The following is a 12,562-nucleotide window of genomic DNA, read 5'->3' as shown; positions in this document are numbered from 1 at the left end:
CCTGCAACGTATCAGGTAGACAATGTTGGCCGAGTTGCAAGAGTATTTACCGTGTACCTGGTGGATGGTATTCTCACGTGTGATGATGGCATCCATGTCGATGATCCAGCATGTCTTGCAGAGGTTGCTGTGGCAGGGTTGTGTGGTATTGCGGTCACTGTTCTCCTGAAGGCTGGGTAGTTTGCTGCGAACAATGGTCTGTTTGAGGTTGCATGGTTGTCTGAAGGCAAGAAGTGGGGTTGTGGGGATGGCCCTGGCGAAATGTTTGTCTTCATCAATGATAATCATCTTCTCTGGACTCTTCAGGACACAGTGGACAGAGTACCCTTCGTCGTCCAGTACTTCCCCGGAGCGGAGAAGCTACGGCATCTTCTCCGGAGTCTTCAACATATCATTGATGAAGACGAACATCTCGCCAGGGCCATCCCCACAACCCCACTTCTTGCCTTCAGACAACCACGCAACCTCAAACAGACCATTGTTCGCAGCAAACTACCCAGCCTTCAGGAGAACAGTGACCACAATACCACACAACCCTGCCACAGCAACCTCTGCAAGACATGCCAGATCATCGACATGGATAACATCATCACACGTGAGAATACCATCCACCAGGTACACGGTAAATACTCTTGCAACTCGGCCAACATTGTCTACCTGATACGTTGCAGGAAAGGATGTCCCGAAGCATGGTACATTGGGGAGACCATGCAGACGCTACGACAACGGATGAATGAACATCGCTCGACAATCACCAGGCAAGACTGTTCCCTTCCTGTTGGCGAACACTTCAGTGGTCATGGGCATTCAGCCTCTGACCTTCGGGTAAGCATTCTCCAAGGTGGCCTTCACGACACACGACAGCGCAGTCGCTGAGCAGAGACTGATAGCCAAGTTCCGTACACGAGGACGGTCTCAACAGGGATCTTGGGTTCATGTCGCACTATCTGTAACCCCCGTGACTTGCCTGGGTTTGCAAAACCTCACTCACTGTACTGTCTGGAGACAATACACATCTCCTTAACCTGGGATCAGTGCTCCTTCCACACACATTGTTAGCCACTTTAAGACTTGAACAGCAGGTTAGGTGTAAAGATTCGCATTCTAATCAGTAATCTGTAAACTGTCTGTGCTTGATATGCTCTGTCTGAGGCCAGAACTCTCCATTCACCTGACGAAGGGGCTAACCCGAAAGCTAGTGAATTTACTATCAAATAAATCGGTTGGACTGAAACCTGGTGTTGTCAGACTTTTTACTGTGTTTACCCCAGTCCAACGCCAGCATAACCACATCATGACTTCTATGTGACAGCCAGTTTTCAATCCATCTGATCACACTTTTTCCACTTCCATGGGCTTCTAATTTATGCATCAGCCTCTTATGCAGCACCTTGTTAAATGCCTTTTGGAAATCTAAATACACTTCATATCTATTGTAGCACTGTCTCTTTTACCTCATGCACTTCAAATTTGCTGACAGGTCTGTTACGTAGCACTTCACTAAATAACAGTATGGCATCAACTAAAAATGAAAATAGAGAAGTTTTGAATTTTCGCTGTGGCAGTGAATTTTGCGTGATCAGTTTTTTGTGTCAAAAAGAACAAGTTAACAAATATTATAATTTCAATGTCTTCATACACATTGGAGTCATACTGAGCACCAAAGGATGACAATTGTAGTTGTTGGAGGTCAATCATCTCTGCCCCAGTACATCACTGCAGGAGTGTCTCAGGGTCGCCTCCTAGGCCCAACTACTTTCAGCTGCTTCATCAATGATCCTCCCTCCATCATTAAGTCTTAAGTGGGGACGTTAAAGGATAATTACACAACGTTCAGCACCATTTGTGACTCTCAGATACTGAAGCAGTATCCATATGCTGCAAAACCTGGACAATAGGATAGGTTGAGGGAGCTAGGTCTCTTCTCCCTGGAGAGACAAAGATTGAGAGGCAACCTGATAAAGGTTTATAAAACGTTGAGAGGTATAGTTAGGGTGGATTCTCGGAGGCTATTTCCCAGGGCTGAAATGGTCGCAACAAGAGGACACAGGTTTAAGGAGCTGGGGAGCAGGTACAGAGGAGATGTTAGGGGTAAGTTTTTCCACTCAGAGGGCGGTGAGTGAGCGGAATCGGCTGCCATCGGTGGTGGTAGAGGCAAACTCGCTGGGGTCTTTTAAGAGACTTCTGGATGAGTATATGGGATTTAATGGGATTGAGAATTATAGATAGGCTTGGTAGGTATGGATATGATTGGTGCAACTTGCAGGCTGAAGGGCCTGTTTGTGCTGTAGTGTTCTATGTTCTAATATTCAGGTTTGGACTCATAAGTTGCAAATAACAATCACACCAACAAGTGTCAGATCTCTGACAAGACAGAACCTAACCTCCCCTTGACATTCCATATTACCTTTACTGAATCTCTCACCAACAACCTGGGAGTTTACATTCACCAGAAACTAAACCAAATACTGTGGCTACAAGAGCATGACATAGAGATGCCAGCGTTGGACTGGGGCAAACACAGTAAGAAGTCTCACAAACACCAGGTTAAAGTCCAACCAGTTTATTTGATAGTAATCTCAAGCTTCTGGAAACGGTGTTCCTTCGTCAGGTGTGTGGAAGGTTCTGCTTCCACAGAACCTTCCACATACCTGACGAAGGAACACCGTTTCCAGAAGCTTGTGAGATTACTATCAAATAAACTGGTTGGACTCTAACCTGGTGTTGTGAGACTTCTTGCTACAAGAGCAGGACAGGGGAGGAACCCTATGGTGTGCGATTCCTCAAAGACCGTGCATCATCTATAAGACGCAAGCCAGCAGCATGATGAAACATACTCCACTTGCCTGGATGAGTGTAGCTCCTACAACACTCAAGAAGCCTGACATCATCCAGGACAAAGCAGCCCCTTTGATTTGCACCACATTAAACCTGCAATGCCAGATGCATAGGCTCTAAATCTAAATTATGGCAAATCATATCAAACAACATATCTCTTTAGCTATTCAAAATAGTCAGACTACTGAAGGTCCTCAACCAACCCATGTTTACAAATCTCAAATAATAATGAAACCTTAGATGTGATTACATGATTAAGCAGCACTTGGTGAACAATGCTAAGCGTGTTCAGAATTACACTATCAATTTAAGATTATGACTCAGGCTCACAATGTAGTCATTTATGCTTGCCAGAAGCTATATATATTCATATGCAACGACCTGTTCTCTTCAAGCAAAACAGAATATATTCAGGCAGTGTGTGTTTTTAATGAATAACAAAAGCTAGGGGATAATAGCTCCCTGGTTCATTCACCATGGCAATGTCTGAAACAATCAGAGCTGATCTGAAAACCAATCAGCACCCCATTTCTCATGCAGTATGAATTTCTGTTCTCTCTGAAATTTGGTATTCTCACATGAGTACAAGATGAAAAGCTTGTCATGTCTTTTTTCTCAGTAGTACTTAAGCTCTGTACTATCAAAAAGTATAAAGGATCCTGAGCTTTATAAATGGAGGTGTGGATTAAGAATGGAAAGAGGTTATGTTTTATAAAACACTTGTTCAATCTCTATTGTAGAATTCTGAGGACTACATTTCAGGAAGAACACAAAGGCTTTAGAGTGGATCCACTAACGATTTATGAACATGGTTCCTGGATCCATGGATAGACTTAAAATACCGGAATTGTTCTCCTTACAGCAGAGAAAGATGCAAAGGAGTTTGATAAAGGTGTTCAAAACAATTTAGGGTCTAGACAGAGTAAACAGGGAGAAACCGTTCGCATTGGCACAAGGGAGATCAGAGGACACAGATTTTAAGCGAGTGCAAAAGAACAATGGCAACATGAGGAAGAACACAGCATTATGGCTGGCATGGTGGTTAGCACTGCTGCCTCCTGGCACCAGGGGCCAGGGTTCCATTCTGGCCTTAGGTGACTGTATTGCATATTCTTTCCATGTCTGCATGGATTTCCGCAGAGTGCTCCGGTTTCCTTCCGCAGTCCTAAAATGTGCAGATTAGGTGGACTGGTCATGTTAAATTACCCCTTTGCGTCCCAAGATGTGTAGCTTAGCCATGGTAAAGGTGTGGGGTTGGAAGAATAAGGTGGGGGAGAGGGCCTGGGTATGATACTCTGTCAGAGAGTCAGTGCAGACTCAGAGAAACATACTCAATGAGCTGAGTAGCCTCATGCGCACTCTAGGGATTCTATGTGGTTACAATATGTTGGAGGTAGGTTTTTACTGTGGCTATTAAAAAGGAATTGAATAAGCACCTTGGGAGAAAACATTTGAAGGGCTACACGGAAAGGGAGCGGGATTGAGACTAATGGAGTTGTTCTTGCAAAGAGCAAGCATAGACACAACAGGCTGAATGGCCTCCTTCTGTGTGGTAACCATTCATGATGTGGGTACGCCGGCGTTGGACTGGCGTAAACACAGTAAAAAGTCTGACAACACCAGGTTTTAGTCCAACCGATTTACTTGATAATAGACTCACAAGCTTTCAGGGTTAGTCCCTTCGTCAGGTTGACAAAGGGACTAACCCCGAAAGCTTGTGAGTCTATTATCAAATAAATCGGTTGGACTAAAACCTGGTGTTGTCAGACTTTTTACTGTGTAACCATTCATGCCATGATGCAAAATTCATATAATTTCAAGAATTTATTTTTATCCAAAGAACAACTGCCCTAATTGTCAAGTATCTGGGTGGAAAGGGTGTGTATATGATTTGCCAGGCATTTCAGGAATGTTCTTTAACAGGTTACACAATACATTGTTTAACTTACAGCACAAGTCACTTCACAGGTTTCAAATATCATCTGAAGCAATTTTTATACTTCCTACCACACCACCAAAATCAAGTTAAACTTTCTTTTTCTTTTCTTGCATTTTGCACGTACTTGAACTTCACAATAATTCAGAGAAGCAATAAGCATGAAAACAAAAATGCAACTAATCTTTTTGTAATGATCAAAGTACAAAGCCAATTTAAAGTAAAAATTGTACATTATTTGCAGCCAGTTTACTGCATGTTTACTAGTGCATGCTCTGATAGTCATACTAGAATGAGAACTATTTTTTTTTAAATGAGGAATTGAAACAAAAAGCTGCTTTTATATATCAACTCTTCACCATTGGTAGCCAAATATTGGTTACTCCAAGTCTAAATCTTGGAAAGTCACATTATTAAATCTTACTGAAAGAGGCCAAACAGCAAGAAACTGATCACTGTATACACAATTTACAAAACTCTATGTGTAGGTATTCACATCATTTTACTTTACTTTCCAGTCAAATTTTTCCATGATTTAAATTTTTCCAATGAAAAAAGTGCTTTTTGATCAACACTGTTTACTGTTCTTGGTGTGGGTATGCCGGCGTTGGACTGGTGTAAACACAGTAAAAAGTCTGACAACACCAGGTTTTAGTCCAACCTATTTATTTGATAATATACTCGCAAGCTTTCGGGTTAGCCCCTTCGTCAGGTGAATGGAGAGTTCTGGCCTCAGACAGAGCATATAAAGCACAGACAGTTTAGAAATCTCTAAACTGTCTGTGCTTTATATGCTCTGTCTGAGGCCAGAACTCTCCATTCACCTGACGAAGGGGCTAACCCGAAAGCTTGCGAGTATATTATCAAATAAATAGGTTGGACTAAAACCTGGTGTTGTCAGACTTTTTACTGTTCTTGGTTCCAGAGCACGATTATAAATATTTTTAAAAATTGCATCATGGGCAGTTTGTATTTTATTATTATTTTCCTCCTCTTCTCTAAAGGAACTGGTGTTGCCAACAACCCCCTCAAATATTCCAATTACAGTTCCAAAAGAGCATCACCAAATGGCCATGGACACCACTTCTTGAAGTGGCTGCTGGATGACAATCAAAAGAGGAAATGCTGGCCAAATGTCCCCTTCCTATTCCAGGAATGCAGAAGTCAACCATTGCACTCGTACCTCAATTGATAACAATTTGATACTTCAGAATTGGAAGGAACCTATTGTAGGCAGTCTTTGACTTTACATTTATAAATTTAGACCCCTTTTTGGCTTTACAATGCTAGTTTTGACTTTATGATGCCGTGCCAGCAGACAGTTACCAACAGTTATGTTCTGCCTTTCACAACCTCTGCAAGAGCAAATTGCTTCTCAGATATAGAAAATCTCTCAGATCTGATAAATGCCCCAGTTGAAAACTGCCAAGTGGAAACTGGCAGGTCGGATGCCTGTTTCACAAATAAGTTTGAGTTTATTTACCCCTTATTGTAAACAGCTTTTTTTCTCAAAACTACAAAACATCAAATAAGGGGTGATCTAGTGAAATAGGGTTCAGGAACCAATCCCCTATTTATTGCATTGTTCCTTATAGGAAAATCAATTCCAAGTTACAATGTTTCTAGTTACAAGGCGGTTTTCAGGAACAAATTGTATATCAAGCTGGAGGATTGTCTGTACCCAGAGAATCTTATTCTTATCCGGGGCCATAGGAATTGATGATGAAAGACCAAGGTCCATCCAGTTCATCTTCTACCATCCTGGTAGTCACATGACACAATGTGAATGAGAGTTTTTTACTAATCAATCTCTAACAATTAATTATAACAGGCCCAGAAAGGTTGGGAAGGGAATTCTCCAGCTGTTCACACCAGTGGGATTCTCTGGTCCTGCTGCAGTGAATGGAGATTTGGATGAGCACCAAATTCTCCATTCTTGCTTTCAGCAACGGAACTATGTGACCGATCAGAGAATTTGGCATAGGAAAACCACTGGTTGGAGAACTTTGGGAACCACAGGTTCCTCCCTGACCTGTATGTGAACCCTTGTTCCGCAATACCATTAAAAAAGTTCAGTTTTGCTGAGATCCAAGTGGTGCACAGAATTCTTCAGAAACTGAGGAGAAATGAGGATCCATTCTCCTCAGACAGATCTACTGCACTGATGGGTGGAATTGCTCTTTCCTAGCTCCGAAACCCAAGGCAGAAAGTTTTTAATACATCACTTTCTAATAAATTAAAGCACAAAACAGGGTATTTGGCTCAACAGGTCCATCCCAAATGTTTCTCTCCTTTTCCTCACTTTCTTCATCTAACCCTATCCACATACTTTCTATTCCTTTTTTTAAACTTCCTCTGAAATGCATCTAAATTATTCACCTCAGTTACTGTGTGGGAGTGAGTTCCTCATTTGAATTACTTTCTAAATAAAGAATTTTCTCCTGAATTCGGAACTGGATTTATTGATGATTCTCATTTTTTGACAACTAGTTTTGGGCTTCCGCATAAGTGAAGACAGTTTTTCTAACTTTACCCTTTCAAAATTCAATTTTCTTTGTATATATTGATATATAGAAAGTGCCAAGGGATGTTTCATTATGTTAAAGACACTATGTATAAATCATTGTAGTAATGGGGCTTTGGTGTCATTCATGGTAAGGCAAATACATATTTGTAAAAAAGTACAGTGCAACACCACGTAACGTGCACCATTACTCTGCTGATAAGGTGCAACTGTGTTCTTTGAAAGTGATAAAATTCCAGGTCACTTTGATTATTGTTTCATAAAATTGGAAAATGCTCATCATTTTCTGGATCCAGCTCAGGGGCAGCAAATGAAGTACAGTTACCATAATACATCCACATTTGGCCACCCTGTTCTAGAAGGAACATGAAAATCTCTGTAAGCAAGAGTGGGATTATTTGGACAGATTTCCGAAGAGCCAACAGAGGCAGCACGGGCCAAAGTTCAATTCTTGGCTTAGGTCACTGCCTGTGTGGAGTCTGCACATTCTCCGTGTCTGCGTGGGTTTCCTTTGGGTGCTCTGGTTTTCTCCCACAGTCCAAAGATGTGCTGGTTAGGTGCACTGGCTATGCTAAGTTCTCCCTCAGTATACCCAAACAGGCACCGGAGTGTGGCAACTAGGGGATTTTCACAGTAACTTTGTTGCAGTGTGAATGTAAGCCTACTTATAACCAATAAATAAACTTTAACTTTATTAATTTTAACAAATGGCCTCAAGTTCTATACATTCTATGATCCCAAACTTACAGTGTAGATTTGCAGAAGGCTTCATGGACAATCCGTTTGTCAAAAGCTGTGTGTTTTGGAAATGCGGGAGCAGGAAGAAAAAGGAGGAAAATGTGGAATAAGAGTGCTATGAGGGAATGTTCTCGAGGAGAACAAGAACAAAGTCTGAATCAAGATCTGAATCAAAGAGAGGAACAAAGGGAATATTGCGGCCTCAACTTTGAAGGGGTTTGAGTTTCTCACAACTTCCCCACCTCCTCCTACACTTATTCCTACTTCCTTACATTGGTTTCTTAAACCTTTTTTCTAACCTGAAAAATTTTAATTGCTCTGATTACATAAATATAACAGCAGATTGACTAACAATATAAAACAAAATAAACGCAGGAATGCACATTTCTACAGTACAATACTACAGTACTGTTGATTGCACTTAATCAGAAGAGAAAATAATATTCAAAAGAAAACTATGATGAACATTGCATCATGCAAATGATGCTGCATGATTTAGAGTTTAGGTAAAGTTTGGTAAATTGAGAGAGTTGTTAGTTATTTAGCTGACACCTGCACTTCTCTGCATTGCCCATCTCCAATTTGAGAGAATCTAACCATTGCCACTTGGTATCACTATCAGAAAATTCCCAACTAATCAACATTCCATGGTTTACATTCACCAGAAATTGAACTGAACCAGCTACATAGCAATCCCAACCACCAACTTAAAAAATTCACTCCCTCTACCATTTATGAAAAGTGGTAGAGGTACGTACCATCTAAGATGCACTCCAGCAACTCACCGAGGCTCCTTTGACAACATGTTCCAAACCTGACTTCCACAACTAGGGCATATGGGAACACTAATGCTTGCAAGTTCTCTTCCAAGTCACACTCCATTACTAACCACTATTACTGGATTTAAAAAGTTGAAACTCCATTCCAAAAATACTGTATCCATACGAAATAGATTGCAGTCATTCAAGAATGTAATTCACCTTCATTTTCTCAAGAGTACTTAATTAGGGATAGCCAACAAATGCTAGCCCTACAGCAGCACTCCAATCCCATTAAAATATTTTATAAAATTGCCACCAGACACATGCTACTCAAAACTAAATTATGCAATTTCTTCCCTTGTTCTTTTGAAAGCACAGATCCGTCATCTCTACTTGTTAAGATCAAAAGGTGGGAAGGTCTTTATATTTACATGCCTACATTGCATCAACGGCCCATTCAACATAGAAATCAAAACTTGTCCTTACCAAGGACCCCCAAAAATGGATTTCAAGCATCGATATCTAGATCCAAAGCAGAAACCTTATACATTTCCTCCCCTAAAGCAAGTATACCAAGGTCCTAGCTGAGTTCAATTAAGCCAGCACAAACCAAAAACAAAATCAATCTTGCACTCGCTGTTCAGTTTGTAATGACTCTGTGGCGCACATAACCAGGTATTTAATATATGAACAGTTCTTCCACAGCGAGTACGTGCATGAATTGAAGATCCACTCAAACTGCTGAGACGTAACTTGGAATGAAACGATCCCTTCAATGCAACATTAAAGTTACGAGTGAAGCTAACATACAGAACGCAATCTTATCGCTAACGAAAAACCTTGCAAATTACCTCGCCAGCTGCGTAAATATCCTCGTGATCTGCACCCTCAGAGGGAAGTTGTCTTTTACAATTAGCTTCAGTCTTGGGTGAAGAAATAAATTTTAAGTATAATCGGAAATATTGTGGCTGGAGGGCGGTGCTGCGACAGTTCAACTAACCTTTCTCGCACTTCTACCCGACGAGAGCTAAACAGTCTTTTAAACTGATTAAAATGCGGTGTAAAGCTGAAAGCCTTTAGGAAGAAATAGATGAAGTGAAGGGAGATGGTGAGCGAGTCATCCTACCTGACAGCTGCCTCTATTCCGAGATCAGGCCGTGGTTTGGTTTACCCTCGGTAGAAGCCACACACTCCCGGGGTAAAGTGGTGCCGGACCGGCCTGAGAGCCGCTCTGCTGCCCGTTCCCCCGCTCCGTTACAACACCGACACATCACAGCCCAACCTCCCCACCCTGACCCCGCCAGCTCACCCGGAAATAATAGCAGAACCACAGTCACCATGGAGACCGGGCCTACTCGAGCCAGCGCAGCAGCGTCCCCTGAGCTAGGATCAACCATCTACAGCGGCTAAGAGAGGTGTTTGAAGCCTTTTGGCTGAGATCAAGTGTAATATCGACATGCTGTGCTTGGTTGAAGTCATCAGCTTACACTTTAGCTTCATTTGAAGCAATTTTTAAAAGCGGCAGCTTGGCCTTTTGGCTAAGATGCAAATGAGATCAAGCCTTGGAGGAGGAGTTATGCCTACTCCAATCAGCTGGGAACATGCAGATCAAGCCCAAGACAGGAGGTGGGAGCCCTGATGTGTCAGCTTGGATCGGGAATGTCTCAACTTGTTGAGACTCTGAATTGGGATTGATTTGATTGAATTGGAATAAAAACAGCAAAAAAAAATTTATTAGGGTCACAAGTAGGCTGATAGTAACGCTGCAATTAAGTTACTGTGAAAATCCCCAAGTCGTCACACTCTGGTGCCTGTTCAGCTACACTGAGGGAGAATTTAGAATTGGCAAATGCTCCTAACCAGCCCATCTTTCGGACTGTGGGAGAAAATCCACACAGACACACAGAGAATGTGCAAACTCCACACAGTGATCAAATCGGGAATCAAACCTGGGATCCCTGCTGCTGTGAGGCAGCAGTGCTAACCACTTGCCACCCCACCCTTCAACTGCATTGAAGTTAGCGTGAAAGTCCTTTTCCTTCCCCAAAAATATACCTTATTTGTAAATCTGTGAGAACATTACAATCATTCCAAAATGCCCATTGCACAAGAAGCAATAATATTCAAATTCTTTACATATATCAAGCAACATTTTGAGATTCTTCGATTCAGTAAAGGAGACACTTTAGACATTTTACATTCATCTGGGCAAACTACCTTGCGCCACACTGAGAGAGAATTTAGTGTGACCAATGCACTTAATCAGTCAATTTTTCAGACTGTGGGAGGAAACCGGAGCACCTGGAGGAAATGCAGGCAGACTGTGCAGACTCCACACAGTCACCCAAGCCAGGAATCAAACCCAGGTCCATGGCACTGTAACACAGCAACGCTAATCACTGTGCCACCACGAATGAGCAAATAGCTGATACAAGGGTCGAGATTCACTGTCTTTATGAGCATCTTAGTGTTTCTTACCTGCAAAACCAGCTTGGGTTTTTTTAACTGAACAAATAATGTATAATTAACAAAGTTAAAACTCCTTACCGTCATTTTTGCCAAATAAAGTTAAAAAATGTTTTTTGTCTTCACATTGCAGTCCCAATTATTTGTATTTCAATTTGTATTCTCCACATTTCCACGCTCATTTTGAGTGAGGTAACAGATGTTTTGGTGTTAATTTTCCAAAATTCCTTCTCAATTCTTCAAAGGTTCCATCCGACTGGAAAGTAGCAAATGTAACCCCTCTATTCAAGGGAAGGGGAAGGAGGAGGGGGAGGGGGTTGAAAACAGGAAACAATAGACCAGTTAGATGTACATCTGTGATAGGGAAGGTGTTACAGTCGATCATTAAAGAGGTTATAGTTGGGTACTCAGAAAACAGATGGGGTGACATGGTGGCACTGTGGTTAGCACAATGCCGGGGACCTGGATTCAATGCCTGGCTTGGGTCAAAATCTGTATGGAATTTACACATTCTTTTCGTGTCTTCGTGGGTTTCTTCCGGGTGCTCCGATTTCCTCCTACAGTCCAAAGGTGTGCAGGTTAGGTAGATTGGCCATGATAAAAAATTGCCCCTTAGTGTCAGGGGGATTAGCTAGGATAAATGCATGGGATCATTAGGATAGGGCCTGGGTGGGATTGTGGTTGGTGCAAACTCAATGGGCCAAGTGGCCTCCTTCTGCACTGTAACAATTCTGTGAAAACTCAAGTTTTTCAGGAAAAGTCAGCATGACTTTGTGAAAGAGAAGCCATGTTTAACCAATTTATGAGAGTTCTTTAAAGGAATTTAAAGGAATAATGATAAAGGGGAGCATGTAGAGATACAGAATTTACAGACGGCATCTGATAAGGTGTCTTATCAAAGACCATTAGGGAAAACAAAAGCTCATGGTGTAGGGAGTAACATATTAGGTTGGATAGAAGATTGGTTGGCTAGAAGATTGGTTGGCTAACAGGCAGGGAACAGAGAGTATGCATGAATGGGTGTTTGACTGATTGGCAGAATGTGATGAGTAGAGTCCCCCAAGGGCCTGTGCTGGGGCCTCAACTTTTTACAATTTACATCAATATCTTAGATGAAGGGAGCGAAGTCCTAGTAGCTACATTTGCAGACAATACAACGATAGATAAGGAAATATGTTGTGGAGAAGACATGAGTTTGCAAATGTACATAGGTTGAGTGAATGGGCAAAAATCTGGCAGATAGAGTAAGTGGAAAAATACATTCCTCACTTTGGCAGGAAGAATAAAACATCAGAATAT

The 12,562-nt window shown here is 41.8% G+C and overlaps 1 protein-coding gene across 6 annotated transcripts in view; it reads right to left on the bottom strand.

Annotated features, from left to right (window-relative positions):
- The window catches only part of clcn5b (chloride channel, voltage-sensitive 5b), a 138,612-nt gene extending 128,301 nt beyond the window's left edge, over positions 1-10,311 (bottom strand). For 3 of the 6 annotated variants that reach the window (XM_080187576.1, XM_080187574.1, XM_080187582.1), the window contains exon 1: positions 9,924-10,100. The gene's annotated coding sequence lies outside the window, so the exon portion shown is untranslated. The other 3 variants (XM_080187578.1, XM_080187579.1, XM_080187580.1) reach the window with 3 other exon arrangements.
- Positions 10,312-12,562: the final 2,251 nt, after the last annotated feature.

This window comes from Carcharhinus amblyrhynchos, chromosome 4, assembly GCF_965287045.1.
Source record: "Carcharhinus amblyrhynchos chromosome 4, sCarAmb.v2.hapA, whole genome shotgun sequence".
NCBI classification, from domain to species: domain Eukaryota; kingdom Metazoa; phylum Chordata; class Chondrichthyes; order Carcharhiniformes; family Carcharhinidae; genus Carcharhinus; species Carcharhinus amblyrhynchos.
Note: the sequence above shows the minus strand (reverse complement) of the source record. Positions and strands in the feature narration are given on the sequence as shown.